The 18,186-nt window shown below is 37.6% G+C and overlaps 1 protein-coding gene across 1 annotated transcript in view; it reads left to right on the top strand.

Moving 5' to 3' along the window:
- The first annotated feature begins 876 nt into the window (after positions 1-876).
- The window catches only part of LOC131432092 (elongation of very long chain fatty acids protein 7-like), a 54,897-nt gene continuing 37,587 nt past the window's right edge, over positions 877-18,186 (top strand). The window contains exon 1 of the mRNA XM_058598166.1: positions 877-1,383. The gene's annotated coding sequence lies outside the window, so the exon portion shown is untranslated. The remainder of the gene's footprint in view (positions 1,384-18,186) is intronic.

Raw genomic sequence — 18,186 nt, 5'->3', positions numbered from 1 at the left:
TACCCTCAAAAGCGCAATCTAACTTGGCCTACGGATCCAAAAATATGAAAAATTAGCTAATGTAAAACTGGTTCCGCGCCACACTGCTAGGGCAAACGTTAACCTGTTAGTGATAAGCATGAATAATTTGAATACGAATTCGACTGGGATGACAACAAAAAAATGTGGTGATTAAAATTTGGGAAAATTTTCACATCTTCCAGAATTCTCTTGGTCCTGATCGGACTCGTTCAAGCACCAGTGCCGACAAAATCTTCCCGCGAGAAAACAAGCAAAACTACATAGTAACCGGTTAGAGTTCGAGATGAATAATAAATTTACATATTTGGATAGGGATTTGGACTCCCAGCGTTTTTTTTTTGTGGAATCGCACAATAATTTGTTGCTATGTTTCTCGGACATAAATTACATCCATTTTAGTGTCATGTTGAAAAAATTACCCGTATAAGCCCGGTCGAAAAGTATGTATAGGTCCTAATAAGGAGTGGAATAAATAGTATTCAATTATTGAAACACTGACAGCGCTGCAAGGTAACACGATCATCTGCTCCAATTATTCCGAAAGGTATTTGTTCTGTAAATCATAACACGCGTTCAATGGCACTGCCCTGCCACCACCGGGTCATAAAATATTTGTAAACAACATGCACAATTGCATCGTCGAACCGAACCGACCCGCAGCACTTTTGTCGCCCGCAAACAGGCTACTTCGATCAACGGTGTCGTGCGTCATTGTGGCACTGTGACATCGTCTGGTTTCGTTTGCGCAACATTCTGCTAGCAGCAACGCGATCGTGTCGCGCGACTAGAGAGTCAGTCGGAGAGGCGATATAAAACTTCAATGCGACAGCCGCCCCAAACTCACTTCTCGTTTATCTTTCGGCTGAGCCTAAGTAGTGCACTTCAGGGGAAGAGACTGCCCGGCGCGTGGTTTCATTATAGATTTTAGTGCCCGAGGAAAAAGTTCTAGATTTGATACTAGAGACAGAAGCAAAAAAACTAATATTCGAGTGCGTGAAGTGGTTCGACGGGTTTACTTTGTTTGGGAGTGTTTTGTCAGCCAAATTTTCTACTAGGGAAAAAAATAAGTTGGACAGTTGTTAGTTTCGGCGAAGCAGGATATGCGACGGTCAAGGAAATAAACAGTATTGCTGCAGTGTTCTCACAGTGACGTGATCGTTTAACGGAAGTGGACCTAGTTCAAATATCGGTGACTTATTCAGTCCAGGACGAAAAGTTGACGGTGTTTGTTTCTACATTTGCCAGTCCGAAGTTAACCAGTGAAAGTTTTGGAAATTTTTTCGTTCGAGTGTATCAACACAAGCCAGACCCGTTGTCGCAAGCAAGGTCGAGTGGCACAGCCTACTACGGACCAATAAAAAGGTAAGTCGATTGCTTATGGAAGCAATAGAAATCTGCGCGAGCTCTCAGTGTGACTAGTGTCTTATGATTATGTTATAATTTCGGTTACGTTGCTCTAAACGGAGTCGCTCTGTTGTTCGCATTAATGTTTTTGATGATCATGGAACGGAATCTGAACGCAGGGGGAGGGTTTCACGCTTTTCGGCCACTGAAGTTTCGTTCGCGACTGGCGGATACGTGGAAAGTCGCGAATGATTGAATTTTTGGACACGGGCAGTGTTTTTAAAATTGTATGTGGAAAAAGAAACGCGTTAGTATTAAGTGGATGTGTTGATTTGAAATACAGTGAAAAGCTCCGTTTTAAATTTAATTTGCTTCGTCGTTTGATGAAACGGTCAAACAGAAAAATGATGCAAGACCAATGCGTTCGCATGGCTTTTAAATCGAAGGTTAACTTTTGTCCAGGAAACTAACCAATTTTGTGATGGCGCATCGATATATTGAACTTTACTAATCGGACTTGTTAGTTTATTTTTTTTGTTTTTCAATAGTTGACTAATAAATTCCGGCTATTTCTTTTTGGATAGTTTGACTGTTAAATTGAAACTATTGAATATTGTTGTAAGAATAGGGGAGAAGATAACCGTGGAAACAATCGAGTCAACAAATGGAAGTGTACGAAACGTCGAGAATATTATGTCAATTTTTTTTTGTGTCAACTTTATGGGGCTTTTTTTAAAACATATTTTTTTAAAACATATTTTTTCGACATCACACCAAATCTCGATGTTTCATGAATTTCTGAAACATCTGGCATCAAAAAAACTTATTTTGGAATGTTTTGAGTCGACTCTCTGGGACTAATTTGTGTAAGTTTCAAAACCCGTTTAAAAAAAATGGTTTTGAAACTTACAAAAATTAGTGCCAAATCTCTCAACGTTTTATGTTATTCTAAAACAAATGGTATCAAAAATAATTTGATCTCAGAATTTTTTGAGTCGGCTATATGGGACTCTCTTTTTCTTCAGAGAATTTTTTTTTCGAAAAAAATCGTTTCTAGATATAACATCTGATCTCGACGTTTTATGCGTTTCTAAGAGATCTGACGTAAAAAAAATCTCAAAAGCCCCAGAGTCAATGAAAAAAAATTATTTCGAAATAACCAGTGGCGTCTCGTGACGACATTTATCGGCTGTGCACTGCTTATGCGGTATGAAATCAGTTGTAACAGCTCGTTGTAAATGAAAGATAACGAATGAGAAATGAATGTTCGCTAGTGTTTATCAATACAATGAAATATTGATAAATTGAGAATCTACAAAATAATTTGACTGAATTTGACCGGTTGTGCAGTGCACGAGATGCACATGAGGACGAGACGCCACTGGAAATAACACCAAATATTACCGTTCTCTGCATTTCTATGAGATCAGGTATCCAAAAAACAATTTCGGAATCAGATCTAGACGTTTCGTGCGTTTCTAAAAGATCTGATATAAAGAAGATTCGATTTTGGATTTTTTGAGTGCACTCTCTGGAACTAATTTTTGAAAGTTTCAAGGTCGATATGTTTGAGAAATAATTTTTTTTTCAATATAACACCAAGAATGCATTTCTTAAGAATCTGGTATCTTAACAAAAACGTCGATTTAGGATTTTTTTGAGTCGTTTCTCTGGGATTTAAGAAATTCCCGTTTCGATTTTGGAATTTTTATAATCGATTCTCTTAGATTAATTTTTGGGACTAGATTTTTTTTCTCAAAACGAATTATTTTTTCGAGTTAACATCAGATCTTCCCGCATTTCTAAGAGATTTGACATAAAAAAGTCGATATTGGAAATTTGTGTAAGTCACAAAATCGATTTTTTTTAAATTGTTTTTTTTTGAGAATCACATCAAATCTCAAAATCCGGCATCGACGAAAAATTTCATTCAGGATTTTTTGAATCCACTTTTTGCGACTAATTTGTAAAAGTTTAAAAATCGATTTTTTTCAACAAAAAAAAAAACTTTTCGGGATAACACCAAATCTCGACGTTCTATTCATTTCTAAGAGGTCTGGTATTTAAACAAAAATTTCGATTTCGGATGTTTTAAGTCGACTCTCTGGGACTTAAAAATTTCCATTTCGGTTTTGGAATTTTTTGAGTCAACTCCCTTAGAACTACTTGGGAAGGAAGGATTGTTAGTTCAACGCATGTTTCTGCTAGAAACCGAGGAATCCTCTGCATTTTGACATGCATCGCAGGAAGGGGTTGTTTGTTAGTAAACTTTCGAATAACATTACCTTGTGTTTATTGCTATGGGTAGCCGGCTACCGAAAAAACGTTGCAATTTTATCGCGTTTGTTATTAATATGTGCTTCCTACTAAAATACGAAATTTCTTCCGTAACTCGAAAACCCCAGGCAGCAGGCTGTCGGAAGGTTCGCTATCAATTAATACATTTAATTCATAGTGTTCTGTTTTTTTTTTTTCAATAGACAACCGTAATACTGGCAAGATATCACTCGATCATCATCAATCGAAAATAATAAAATACCAAACGGATCCTCCTCGCAGTCTAAACTGTATTTACATACGTCCTAGTTAACCACGGTTGCCAGAAATATCTGCATCTGCTTCACGCGCGACCCTAAAACTTAGCGTTCAACCCGAAGAGAAAAAGTTCCATTGATCAAACGTTCCCCGAATGATCAATGGAGTTTAGTCTAGTCCAGACATTGTAAATAAGAAAAAATATGAAATATCTCACCAGTATCCTGCTTCTCCTATTCGCATTGCTGAAAAAATAAAATAAACACTCGCAGATGTGTTTTGCTGCAAACCAAATTTAAATTTTCAACTTGAATCACGCGATTGACTTGTAAAGACTCACACATTCCATAAATTTTTTCACCCATTTTGAAAGTTTTTGAGTTGACTCAGGTCAAATTAGTGTAAGTTTTAAAATAGATTTTTTTTCCAAAGATCACACCAAATCTCGACGTTTTGTGCATCGAATTCGGAATATTTTTGGTCGGCTCTGTTTTTTTCTGAGAATAGATTTTTTTCAGAAAAAAATGTTTTTTCGTGGTAACGCCAGAACTCGACGTTTTTTGCATTTCAAAAAGATCTGACATAAAATAATCGATTTCAGAAATTTCCACAAAAAATTTACGAGATAACATCAAATCTCGACGCTTCATGCATTTTTAAACGTTTTACGGTTTTTTTGCGAATTTTCGAAGTTATGTGATACTTATCTTCCACATAGAAAAAGACTCCAGTAACACATTTGTCCGAAACAGGGAATTAGCGAGACAAAAGTATTTTCGCTATTAAATATTGATTTTTGCGGTTGGTACCTTTACAAAAATTTTTGGCAATCATCTTACGCATCTTTTGATGTAGAAGGTCATTAGGGTAGTTCATGTTTGGATTGAAATCTGGAATCCAATATTCCTAAATGAATATAAAAATTATTGCACTTCACAGCAGTTTATTTTGAACATCTTTGCTGAAGAAACCACTTTTCTAACTCTTTATATGATCTAGTTTTATTTATTTTATTTATTTTTATTTTTATTTATTCATTTGAAGCAGGAAAAAAGCCCACTGGAGTTGATACACTTATTAAGTCTCTTTTTCTCCAATAGGCAGAAAACCTCCTTATCTTCTGTTCCAATAAATCAATCACACAAATGATACATTAATTAATTATAATTAAATACAAGATACACTTACAAACTAACATACTTAAATATACTTAACATTCACAAACATAAATAATAATTTCATTCCTAGGTCAAGTTAAAAAAAACAATTAATGAGCATCTGACAGCAGTACGAGACAGATTAAAATCAAATAAAGTATAACAAGGTTTGAAAATACGGATCATGAGTTATATCAATTATTCGGATCAAAAGTAGGGTGGCTCTTAAGAAATCACTTTTTTGTTCCAACGTTTTTTGTTACGTAATTTCACGAGAAAATCTAATTATTGCGTACAATTTCGCTTAACTAAGTATTTAAATAGAAGCTACTATTAAAAAGTTTTGATTGTTTTTTCATCAAAACCTCGCCAGATCGATAAAAATGAATAGAAAGATTTCTGATCGGACATGAAATACGGAAAGTTTGAAAAGAAATCAGAGATGGTGTTATTTTGTTAGCTCTTTTAAATAAGTGTTTAAATTGCTTCACAAAAAATCTCAAAAGTCATACAACTCTTAAACGCTAGAACGTAGAAATATTCAGCAATAATTCAAATGTGCCCTATAAGTATCTTAATTTTTAAATAAAATGATAAACAGAAAAACTACAGCCGAAAATAGAATTTTCGCTCAACAATTTTAATTAATTTAGCACCAAAAAAAAAACGGTAGTAAATTGCAATCTCTTTTAAATTCAATTAAGAAAGTTAGTTTCCAGATATCAATCCAAACATGGATTCTCTAATGACTGTTCACATCGAAATAAGCTTTATATTATTACAAACAACTGTTGTGAAGACACTAACCATCAAAAATAATACTCAAAAGGGAAAAATAAAAATCATCAAAAAATAGTATTCAGTAGGGTCCTGGGACTACACAATCGTCTTGTGTACTGACAATCGGTTGAACTGTCTGTCAAAGCATAATGTCCAGTTTAGCATCGGAAATAAATTGAAGAAACTTAACTGAAAGAGTTCACGTGAAATGCTTCGTGTATGCATAGTTCTAATGACGTATTTTCCACATAAGTGTTTGCCACTCGTGATAGTTGTGGAAGTGTACTCGAATGGCTACCATCTCGGGCAGTGATCGATACTCGAATAATAGAGCTATAACGTCAGTCTTATTAAGCACGGAAAGTATTTCTTATGTTGACGCAATTAAATTAAAAACAGTTTTTTTTTGTATAATTACCAATACAATGAGAACGCGATGAAAAGAGCCTTATAATGCATTCAACATGAAAATATAATCATCGAAGAAAGTAAATTAGATAGTTTACCGATATATTTTGTGACGTTCTGGAGCGTGTTCTACACATGTTCCAGTGTAGCGTGGTTGGTAGAGAGCGTCTCCTCAAAATGAATAAGACTGAAGGTTCGAATCCTTCCACTGGGCGAAACTTTATCGCAAAATTTTCAGTTCATGCATTCTCATCTTTTCTCTCCGTCTGTTGCTCGTTAGTAGTGTGTATCAAGTTGAGTTCAAGACTGCTTTATGTCTTAACATAAACCCCAAAATTACTTTAATAAAAGAATAATAACTTTTTAACATGAATATTCAAATAACAATAGAATTTATGTATTGAATCAAATGAAAGGATTGTAAACAAATAATGATAGTTTTAAAAGAAGTAGGGAATTTCTGGTGAAAAATACAATGGTCATGAAGTTTCTTCGATGTTCAACGAATTTCAATGGCCTTTCCTCAAATGCAAATACCATAGAGTATAATTGCCACTCGTTTGGGTTCTGTCGTTATCGGTGGTTGGTGTTTTAGATACTTGTTCTTCTCGTTTCGTCTTCGACTCATTGGATTTTTAAACCTTAGATTCGTGGAAAGTTGGCAAAATTGATTATACCTTATGATCAAAAAAGAACCGGAATTTTCATTTTGAAATTCCCGCGCTTGTCCAATCGGTAAACTTTTATTCTCTCAACGTTGGCAACACTTTTATACACATTCTGTCAAATTTTGACGCATATCGTACGATTAGGTTTTGTTTGGCGTCTATACAAAGAAGTTGAAAAATTTTCGTGTGGCGATTTTTATAATGGATGAAAATTTAGAACAACGTGCGTGCATCAAATTTTGTGTTGCAAATGGATTTAAGTGTTCCGAAACGTTGAAAATGTTAGAAAAGGCCGTTGGTGAATCGTGTCTAGGAAAAAGACAGGCATACGAGTGGTATAAACGCTTCAAAGGTATTCGTACAAGCTTGGATCATGATGAGATCCCTGGTCGCCCAACAACATCTGTTACTGAAGAAAACAATGAATCGGCGAAGCAAATCGTGTTGCAAAATCGTTCTGTACCGATTAGAGAGATTGCTGTGTTGTTGGGCATCTCTTATGGATCAGCCGAACACATTTTAACTGATGTTTTGGGTTTGAAACGCGTCGCTTCTCGGCTGGTCCGGAACAAATATATGTAAACTGCTTACATAACTTTTGTTTGCTAGACGTTGGATCGAACCATTGACCATTTAGCATATATTTGTCGATTCCGGATAATAATTTCTTAAGATTTACGCGGAAATTCAAATAGCTGATAAGATTCCACCGTTGTTGGGGTTCGATTCGAATGCAGTTATTACTCAATGGAAACAACTTTCCAATTTGTCCAAGTCCAAAATGCATATCAGGTTCACTCACTCCCCCGGTTGCCTTCCAAGACTCTGTGAGCGGTTATATCGTTGAACCGTAGAAAATCGAAATCAACTAACCTGAGGTGAAGGTTATGTTAACACCACCGAATCGTAACGCGTTTGAGCTTACACTGGTGTCACCTAACCAACACGTGTCTACACATAACACATGACGGACATCATACGGAGAAAAACAATAGAATTTGTTATCATGAATTAAAGCCGAATCAGCTCAGGTTAGGTTCCTGCCGGCTGCCAGGATTCCTTTCAAGTGGGTTTTCCACATGGAGATGCATTCCGACAGTCGTTAGACATCGCGGACTACTGTGATTAAAACAAATAAATTATTTATAAAATGTCCCCGGTTAATTTCGAAGCACCGGTCCAATCCTGTGATTGACCTGACCGTGTTGCAAACCGAAAATTGCGTATCCAAGCAAGCCGATCGCTACCGCCCAGCTGTCGGTTGCATCCCCATGTCTCACCACACGTTACCGGAACGAATAATGGTGTTTTGCTGATGACATTTCTCATCGTTTGAAACAAGTTTGCAGTGTGTCGTAATTTTAGATGGTTGATAGTTGCAAAAAAAATGTTAGTTGGTTAGTGTAAAACTTGGGGACTGGTCCGTGTCGAGATGCTGCTACTGCCGCATACAAAAGGTTAAACAATAAATTATCCCTAGCCGGTTGAAAAGTGTGAGTGTTTTGAAATTCAAATGCGTAAAAGGATTTCGATACTGGCTAAAGCTAAAGTGCTAAAGTATACGGATTTGGATTAGGAAACCTAAGTCGATGCTTAAGTCGGAAGTTTACTGCTTAGATCAGTTTCTGCGATACACTGACGATTCGTTTCGATTATCTAATTTGGCGAAAGTAGACGCCCTCTGGCTATGTTTGACGCGAAGGTTAAACCGGTCTGTGCAAAAAAAAACGGGCTGCTAAAAAAAGAAGTTTTATGGAAAGAGGATAACCGTACACCATTACTCATCGGGGCTCCTTTATTTATCATATCATTCGAACGGGTTTAACGATTTGTTTTTAGACGTGTTTAGACGTAGAGCTACCTTGAACTTGTTGCAAGTTATTACGAGAAAGGCAGATTGGAACAAGACTGACGAACGAATCAGCAGAAATGAAATTTTGCGAAAACGTTACCGCAGACAAGAAGCATGGACCCGTTACGTTTTTTTGTATCCGGTGATCGTTTTACCAAATACGACAAAAGGAAGCGAAAAGCGAAAAAACAAAAATCAGAAGCTTAGTATCTGGCACGTGTCTTCAATAACTTTTTCGCAAACTTTTCTTCCAACTGTACCATTCGACGGTCTATTTCTAATTTGTTTGTATTTTGTGGTTCATGGAAAAATAGATAACGTTTCAAATGACTATCTTCCGATTCCCTACTATTCGTTTCAACGTTTTCAAATTCAAACGATCAAAAGTAATATTTCGGAACCACACTGCTAAAAAAAACCTATGAAACAGAATTATTATGATGATTCATGAATCCGAATTTATCACGAGTGTGAGTTTTATGGCATTTCATTCAAGAAATTTGAAAAACTTTCGAGCGGCACACCCCTCGATTGCTTACCGGGAAAAAGTCACATCTGCGCGTCCGTCGACACTGCGTCGTCACTCTTCTTTGGAATAGTCTTTTGAAATTGTATAATTTCTGCAGATTCACCATTCATCATCTTAAGTGGCAATCCGAAATAACCAAATTCAACCCCCTTATAAATATGTAAATCCTTTCTCTAGTCCATAAATCTAACATCGACCCGTCCGCGATCACATGAAACTGTGCTCGTCGTGGACCATCGAAATTTCCTATGTAACCAGTTTTAGTCGATCAGCCAACCGATCGATCAGCATCGTGTGTCGCATTTCGCGGAAGGTAGTATTCCCTCGAGCCTAAAACAAACGGCCCAAACTTAATAGTGTCTCGATTATAGAGTCGTAATCGCGTTGCGCAACGCTTCTCACACTGTGTCGAGGTTTTGGCTAGTAACAATAAAATCAAAATCAGAAGGCACAGTTCGGATGGATGTCACCAGCGATGATTACGACCGAGCCTCTACGAACAGAAGATTGGAAATATTTTGAATAGTAATTTTTTTTTCGGGTAGAAACTGGTTTGCAGCCAGCCGGGTTTACATTTTTAAATTCCTCGGTTTGCCCAATGTTTTTTTTTTCGTTCGGTGGACAAAACTCAGAGTATGGTGGCTTTATTAGATTAAATCTGGTGAACACAACATCTGTGATGTATGATAATCCGAGGCCAAGCCCAATTTTGAAAACGGTCATTTATCCACGAGACCCACATTTTCGTCGAGAAAAGCTCAACTTTAGTGAATCTGTGGTTTCAACTCAAATCAAAAAGTATCAGAAATCGTTTGATCGAAGATCCTAAAAGAAACGTGAATTTTGACAGTTGGCATTTAGGTCCTTTTCATTTATTAATCGATTAGTTCATCAATTATTCGAATAATAATATCAGATTTAATAATACTCGAATATAAGTTCCAAACTAATCGATTAAATTTAAGTCGATTATTTGGGCTATTAATCGATTATTCAACTAATCGATCGACATTCAGACATCCCTAGTTTTGACACTTGTTCTTGAACGGAAAACAAACAGAGAAAAAAATTGGAATTGGAAAAGATATTCTTTTCAATACACTATTGATTGAAAAATCGATGCACACATTTACCTTCAACAGAATCCAGTCGGAAATTTACCAAATTCTTGTACTTTTTCTAAGCTTTGAGGCTGATAGCTTTTGACGCCAGTTTTTTTTCATATTGCCTGCTGGTTTTCGTATGCCGCCAGAGTTGTCTGTAGATACAGGCTGTTTTGTGCAATTGGAACATATAAAGGCATCGATATTCCTTTGTTCTAAGCTCCATTTTGAACTCGAGGAAAAAAATCCTTTACCTCTCTCAGTAAGTAGCTCCATTATATTTGATGGTGCCCAATTTTGAAGATGCTATTCCAAAATTTGCCATCGAGATAGGCCAACAAAACTAAAACTCTTACCCAGAGCGCGTGTGAATCAAATGTCAAGTTGAAGGCCGAGCCATACACCAACATTCGGTTGCCATATTCGAACAAAAACCATACTGCTGCTAAACGCCAATTTGAACCCAGGCTGTAAACAACAGCCTACTACGAGTAGGAAGGCAAAATGTTGAACAAACAATCGGCATTGTTTTGCTCAGCTGATTACTCAGGTTGCTTCTTGTTTACTAAAATATATATATATCACCTTCCACTGGTCCGGTAATGAGCGTGGTTTTCGGGTGTCATAAAGCAATGAGTGTAAAACCTGTCAAACGGTAGCAGTGCCACACGCCGTCATAGAAACGGTTTCGTGCAACATTTGACCTACACGCGTCGAGTGAGACATCGCTCGACTAGCCTACTGTGATCTGTATTGTGATGGCGGAAAATGTTTCGTAATTGGTTGTATTTTGAACCCTTTATCCGGTTGGAAGTTGAATAACTCTGGGACGGGTTTTTTTTTCGATCGACCAAAGTTATCTCGGTCAACGGTGGAACCTGTTTTAATTTCGAATAAATCAACGACGACGAGTTTATATAAGAACGATTCATTGCTCTTATGTTTTAGATGAGTTGATCGATGTAAAGATCGATGAGAAATGTCCAAATCTGGTTGTTTTTCATACAGAAAGTTCATTGAAGCTCCTCCGAGTATGCGTTTTATCACTCAAATGGTTTAGTGCAAATCACTAAATTGGCATCGGGTGACCTAAGGAAATCACGAAATCAAAAGCAAGCAAAACAATGGATTTCATGAAACTATAGTGATTTATTTTATGAGTGTATGGTCAACCATCAGGCTCTGCGTAGAAGCAAATCCCAACTAAGTGTGCCATGCTTTTGCGGTATCCATCAATGTCACCACAGCAGTCAGACATGGAGGCGCTTGTTCAGATAAATAACAAAAACATCGAATCGAAAACATCAGTACGTTTCTGAGTGGTCCCGTAGTGGACCAGTTCGTTTCGAAATCCACATTCCTACGTCGGGAAAAGAACCCGCACACAATAAAGAACTTTGCCTATAACCTCCGAGATCAGCAGTGCGTCCGAAAAATGTGTTTATTTGAGCTCGATTTTCAAAACCAGACATGCCGGTGACTGCCTGAGAAACTCGCATCCGAACCAACCTGAAGCATGTCAATTAGCGGATTGGTTATAATTGGGTAACTTTCGCAGGAAATGACGCATACGAAGCGAATATACGTGGAATATGGACCATGAAAGCAAATCTACAATTGTCACTGAACTCTGATAACAGAATGTAAATGAGATCTGAATGAATTTTGACTCCGACGTAGAAGTCTACCGAGACGCTACGATTCAACGTCAAATTGTAGGACGTCTTAGCTAGCCATGACAAATTAAATTTCGCCGCATACCCAGTCAATCAGTTAGAAAATGGTTTTGATCTGATGTCATTTTGAAATTGATGTAACCGAACTAAATCGCCAAAAATGAAATGCACACGAGCAAAATCGATTTTCGTTCCGGATTTTTTTGTCTTGCAGGAATAGCAATCAATGTACGTGAAAAACAAATAATTTTTCCACTTAATAACCCAGTTAAACGGAGTGATAACTGACGGAAGGCGAATCTCGATTAGGGCTCAAATTACATTTCCAACTCAAACAATAGCAGAATAGATTCGATCAGTTTTTAATCGAATAATGATGACTCTTTCCCTGTTTAGAATACGAGTAATTGATTAGTTGATTCTTGGAATTCCGTAATGGGATTGAAGCGTCGTTGGACTGTTGGATCAATGAATCATCACAACAGTGAAAATCCAACCATTTTTTTTCCAAACAAAACGTCCTCACAACAATCAACCCAGTGCACATAGACGAAATCATCTCGTGACCGTCGCGTCATGCATCAAATCGTGACGATGACAGACAGAACGACCGATGCATAACATTACAGAGTAAACTTCATTTTCGCCGCGCAGTTTGCCGTAACGGAATTGACAGTTCTGCACACCACCATGAAGCGAGACGCGAACTTGCGCAACTCCGAAACTCGACCCTCGCTCGATTCGGCCATCCTCCTCGGGTAAGGCCAAAGGATTTTTTTTTTCACTTCCAATCTTTCAAATTGGAAAACCTTCAAACCAACGTGTTTTGTTTGGATCCGTTGGCTGATGGTTGAACTTCTCTTGCAACGGTCGGTGGTGCACATATAATAAGGCTCCACCGTGGAACGAACATGATTAGAGAATCGTTTCGATGGCAACCGAGCATGGTTTGCTGAGTTTCAAGGGTAGATCTTTGTACGTGGCTCTCGCCAAGTCTCGCATCATGGGGGTAGGTTCGTGTCACTATTTTATCCCATGGTAAATTTTAAAGGTGTACGGAAAATTTGAATTATTATGTTTATACTTCGGTTCCCATTTAGTCTTCATATCTTTCGAATCTTTAATTTCAATCTTAGTTTGTGATAATCGCATCCTTCCTTTGAAAAATTGATGTGAGTTACATTATGGAATTGTGACGCCTACTTCCAGTGCCACCGAAACCGGAAACCGGGGTCCAGTATGGCTAAAAAGCGTTTGAGTGATCATCAGACTAACAACACCTGCTAAACAAAAGAATCAACCAACTGGTTTTAAAATATTAATTTCATTCACATCTTCAACTGTAAAAACATATTCTCGAAATTGAAGTTTTATTCATTTATTACCCAATAATTCCGGAGCTGGAAGTCACATCCGGATGAAATTCAAATTTATTTTTTAGAACTGTATGAGCTTTCATTTGATTATAATTTCGTTAAAATCGGTTGCGCCATCTCCGAGAAAAAAAACAAGTGACATTATTGTTATTTTATAACACATAACGCTGTAAATCTGGAACCGGAAATCGGATCCGGACGAAGTGGAACCAGAAGAATATTCTTTCGAATATAAATTTGTAAAAATTGATCTAGTAATTTTCTAGAAAATCAAGTGACTTTATTTGTCTTATAATCACACATGCATATAAAGATTTTTCCCGATCTCAACGAACTGATTCGAATGGCTCTTCGAATTCGCCTCAAAAGACTGGTTTCTCAATGATTTCATAACCTTTCTATATGGAAAAGACATAGAAACAATTTATTTTTTATTATTGGACCTCGTTTTAATCCTTTTCCTTGGGTTGATTGCTATGGTTCACTAGTCACGCCCTCGTCCATTGTATCGTATGTTAGTTTCTGTTTTTCCTTTGTTTCATAGCTGTACTTTCTCCAGGCAATGGAATCGTTGTTAGCTGACGCAAGTATATCTTGTTGTTACAAAATGATGGTTTCGTAGTTGACATTTCTTCATTGTTGTTGAATTTTGCCCAGGAGTACTGGCTTTACTTGGGAGGGATAAAGTGGCTTAATTATACTTGGGTCTATATCTTCTTGTCCAGTTTCTCGCAAGGCTTACCGTAGTGAATAGTTTTCTGGCAATATTGACATGTAGCAAGCTAATTACCATACGTGACTAGGGATTTAAATTGGAAGCCTTGTGTCCTGACCAAAAATAATGTAAGAAAGTATGGGCTTTCTCAAGCGCATACGTAACAAACATACGCCATTTAGGATACTGGGGAACAATTTTTCTTTCCGATGCAAAGAATCGTTCCGTCTTCGAATAGAATCATCGCTGTTATAACTTGTCTTTTCATTCTCCATATTACCCACATTGTTATCGTTGAAGTTAATCGAATTACTTTCAACTCCTTAGGTTGCTGCCAGAGTGCAAGTGTCACGCGGAACATCCAGAGGCACGTGCGAGCTAGTTACATATGATCAGTGCAAGTCTGTTAGACTGAATACGAGGCGATTACAATACAACGTTTCGCTCCGCCTTCTCCACTCACTCTCTCTGCACTCTTATGGAATTGAATGGAAACAACATTACTAGTTTTATTCAGTGAAGGCAAATAAACTTGCTTTAGATCGAGCAACGTTTCAAGTTCGTGAAGCGAAAGTCGGAAGCTTGAAATCATCTGCGATTGTATTTTGCCGCATCATGGTCTTCCATTCGTTAGGTTTACTTTTTTCGATATTGACTAACACCATATTGACTTTAAAAGAACTCTCTTTTCTAATAATGCGAAAATGTTTCACACTTGCTTGTGATCATTGGAAACTCAAATGAGATCCGTCACGTTCAACGAACGAACGTCGATGTAGATCTTTATTTCGACAGGAATCATTTTCTGTCTTCGAGTTTATGTTCAAGCCTGATCATTTGAAATGGATCACTGTCGGATAGCTAAGATCATGAAGCAGGGAAAGGTACTGGCACTCATTTTTGGCCAGAAGTTTAAATCACTAGGAACGGTTTTTCAATTCAGTGAATATGACTTGAGTCGGATGATTACAAAAGTCAATTGAATGAGACGGGAGCGGGTCATTTCGCCGAAAGTCGGTTCACCGAATGCCATTTCGCCGAAAGTCGTTTCGCTGAAGAGATCATTTCGCCGAAAGGGTTATTTCGCCGACAAGGTTATTTCGTTTACATCACAGAATGAATTAGAGAACTGCAAATTAAGGTTATTCATCAAAATTATCTATTTGTTTTAATGTCTCTTGGATAATTGATGTGGCGCAACCACATAACCAAAGCTAATTTTGGAAAATTACTTTCCAAATATTTCTCGGGTTCTGCAAAAGACACACTTATAAAATTTTTGTCCGAAATACGTTTCTTTTTCTGTATCGGACCGAAGTCGACCGATTGTGAAACAATTTTGTTGGACTTCTTACTGAAATGAGTTTGACCTGTAACGCTCGGATCTTTTGCTCGATGACAGAAACGAACAATACGTGACTGGATGCAATGAAACCGACAGCAAGTTGATTAAGAAATAGTCCGATCCGCTGCTATTGATCAATTTCAAGTTTTTATTCTGAACTGCACTAATCTTTTTCCCCGGGGGGGTTTCTGTGAACAATTTGCTGCACTGAAAAGCGATGCCCAAACTTGAGATATTGGAAAATAATAAAACGAAAACCAAAAACAACATAACTATTCAAGCCCACGGTATTCATTCACGTCGATAACTTGTACCCTATAGCAGATCGAGTGCCGGGACTGACGGTAAACCTTGATCTGCTTTGGTGCCTTCTGTGTCAGGCTGCTGCCCGCAATCTTTCGCCAACTTTTGTACGCTTCGGAACGAACGATGTTCGAGCGAAGTTTGCTGACACCAGGCAACCTATGGAGTTGAACCGGCGCGGCAGCCCCAGCCATTCCACAAAATAAAAGTATAGGTTTGTTTTTCAACTCTGGGTAGGTGGGATGTGATCCCATCCATCGCAGGGTTGTAGCTTTTCTGACTTGAAAGATTCTTCCAATTTTCGGATTGTACTTCGATTTGATTCTGTATCGAAACTGTCTAGACTGTTCTGGTTGACACAGTGGATAACATCTGGTATGACGAATTTCTAGAGATGGCGTCGATATTGGGGTTGGGTTTAGCCACTCGTAGGTTCTGTTTGAATTCGATATCAATGAAGGCGAATTAGTCCAATTTGACAACATCAGCTACCCGGTACTCGATCGCGAAAAGAACCAAACCTGATCGGTCGGGGGTATCCAGTCTCGAAACTGTTACCCTAGGTCATTGGGTACCCTCGCGTGCATACCAATTAAGGACTGGTTCTTGTTGATGGCACTCCCCTCCTGTAAAGGACGGCACCGGCGTAAAGGGGTGTAAGGTCACTTATTGTGGTGGTGAACAAATGTTACACAACCCTTGTCCGGTCCGGTCTTGTCTTGTCTTGTCTTGTCGACTCATCATCTCATCGCATCGCATCGCATCGATCGACGAGCGAAATAAGCAATCGCCGCGCACCTGGTGTGGGGCCCTCTCCGATGGCGTGAGCGTGAGCCTTAAATGTTAAGCCGCAGTAGCAGAAGGTGTTTTCTTAATCACTATTGATGATCCACACTTAGTAATCGATGATGAAAAATCAATCGAACGGTTGGACACTAACAACTACAGTGATGCGCTTTTTTGACACTAAGTGTCGACATGGACAGTGAGGTCAAGTGCTATGAAATTTGTCGATAAGCTATTCATGAAATAGCTTCTGCTTTTTGATCTAACTCGAAACTGCAGCAACTACTTCATGGATGATTACATCACTCATGTTTCGCACCTGATTCAACAGTTTTTTTTTTTCCAAAACAAACGAAACATTCGAGTAAGCTGCCATTCAAATGGAAACCGATTAATCGATCTACTGTTTATTAATTCAATGCCGAAAGAAAAACACCAATTCCGATCGTAAAACTTTCAACAACACCAATTTTAACAATGAATTTCTCTATATGGCAGCCTAATCCAAGATGGGTTTTTGTGTTTACTCTGGTTCTGAAATGGAAACAATCGACGAGTATATTTACTGGCTTCGCAACTGCAGCTTGCTCAAATTTCAGCTGATTATTCGTTTTTTTTGACAACGACGCACAAGAAACACCCTTTTTTCACATATTCCATTTCATGGATTGCTGCGATGCACAAGAAAAAACAGAGCCGTTTGATGACAGTCGCAACATTGAGGGCAATGGATTCGAGTCCAAATGCAGTGAATGCATGACGTCTGTGCATTCTGCGGGTGCACACTGATACATTTCGGAGGTTAACGACTTCCCCATATTTTGCTGAAAGAATCGACGCCCAATTATTTTTTTATCAATTAATCAATATCGCAAACTCAATAAAACGCTGTCAACATTTGAAAATATATCAAAATTGGGCGAGAAAAAAGTATTGAGGATGATTCTGTAATGAAATTTTTAGCACTACACGCAGAAAAATTGAGCATGTTTAAAATAACAAAACAGATTAGCAGATTTTTGAATTTGATTTCTGTTCATTTCAAGCTAGATCATGATTGTTACAAACCAAACGAAAAATATATTTGTTCCGGTTGAGTTTATTCTTAAAATGAACTAACTATTTATTACATGTAAACCAAAGTTGAGTAAATGTTATCAACCATGTCCTTGTTGATTCAATACAGCTATATCTTCAAATCAAGAAAAAATCTGGTTCGATTTATCTATGATCTTATTTGTGTTAAGATACAACTAATTTTACCGTTTAAATGAACCGTAATACTTTTATTTCTTGTGAACCAAAGCATTTTTTTCGCCCGCGGATAAAGTTTGTACGCGTTTCATAAGTAAAATCTGCTCTTATCTGCTTCATCCATTTCATAGAGGGTTTTCAGCAATTCAAGTGTATGTATTGATAATCAAGAATATTTTTAAAAATTGCCTAAAAATACATAACAAATTTGATGCAGGATCTCTCTCTTGACCGGACTGATGGAGCACCTAACCGTTGGATGTTATAAAAATTGAAAAACCTTGATTATGGTATGTGAATAATTCGATCGTTAAGCGACAAAACTCCTAGATCT

Source organism: Malaya genurostris, chromosome 1 (genome assembly GCF_030247185.1).
Source record: "Malaya genurostris strain Urasoe2022 chromosome 1, Malgen_1.1, whole genome shotgun sequence".
Taxonomy (NCBI): Eukaryota; Metazoa; Arthropoda; class Insecta; order Diptera; family Culicidae; genus Malaya; species Malaya genurostris.
This window is presented reverse-complemented; position numbering and strand designations above follow the sequence as displayed.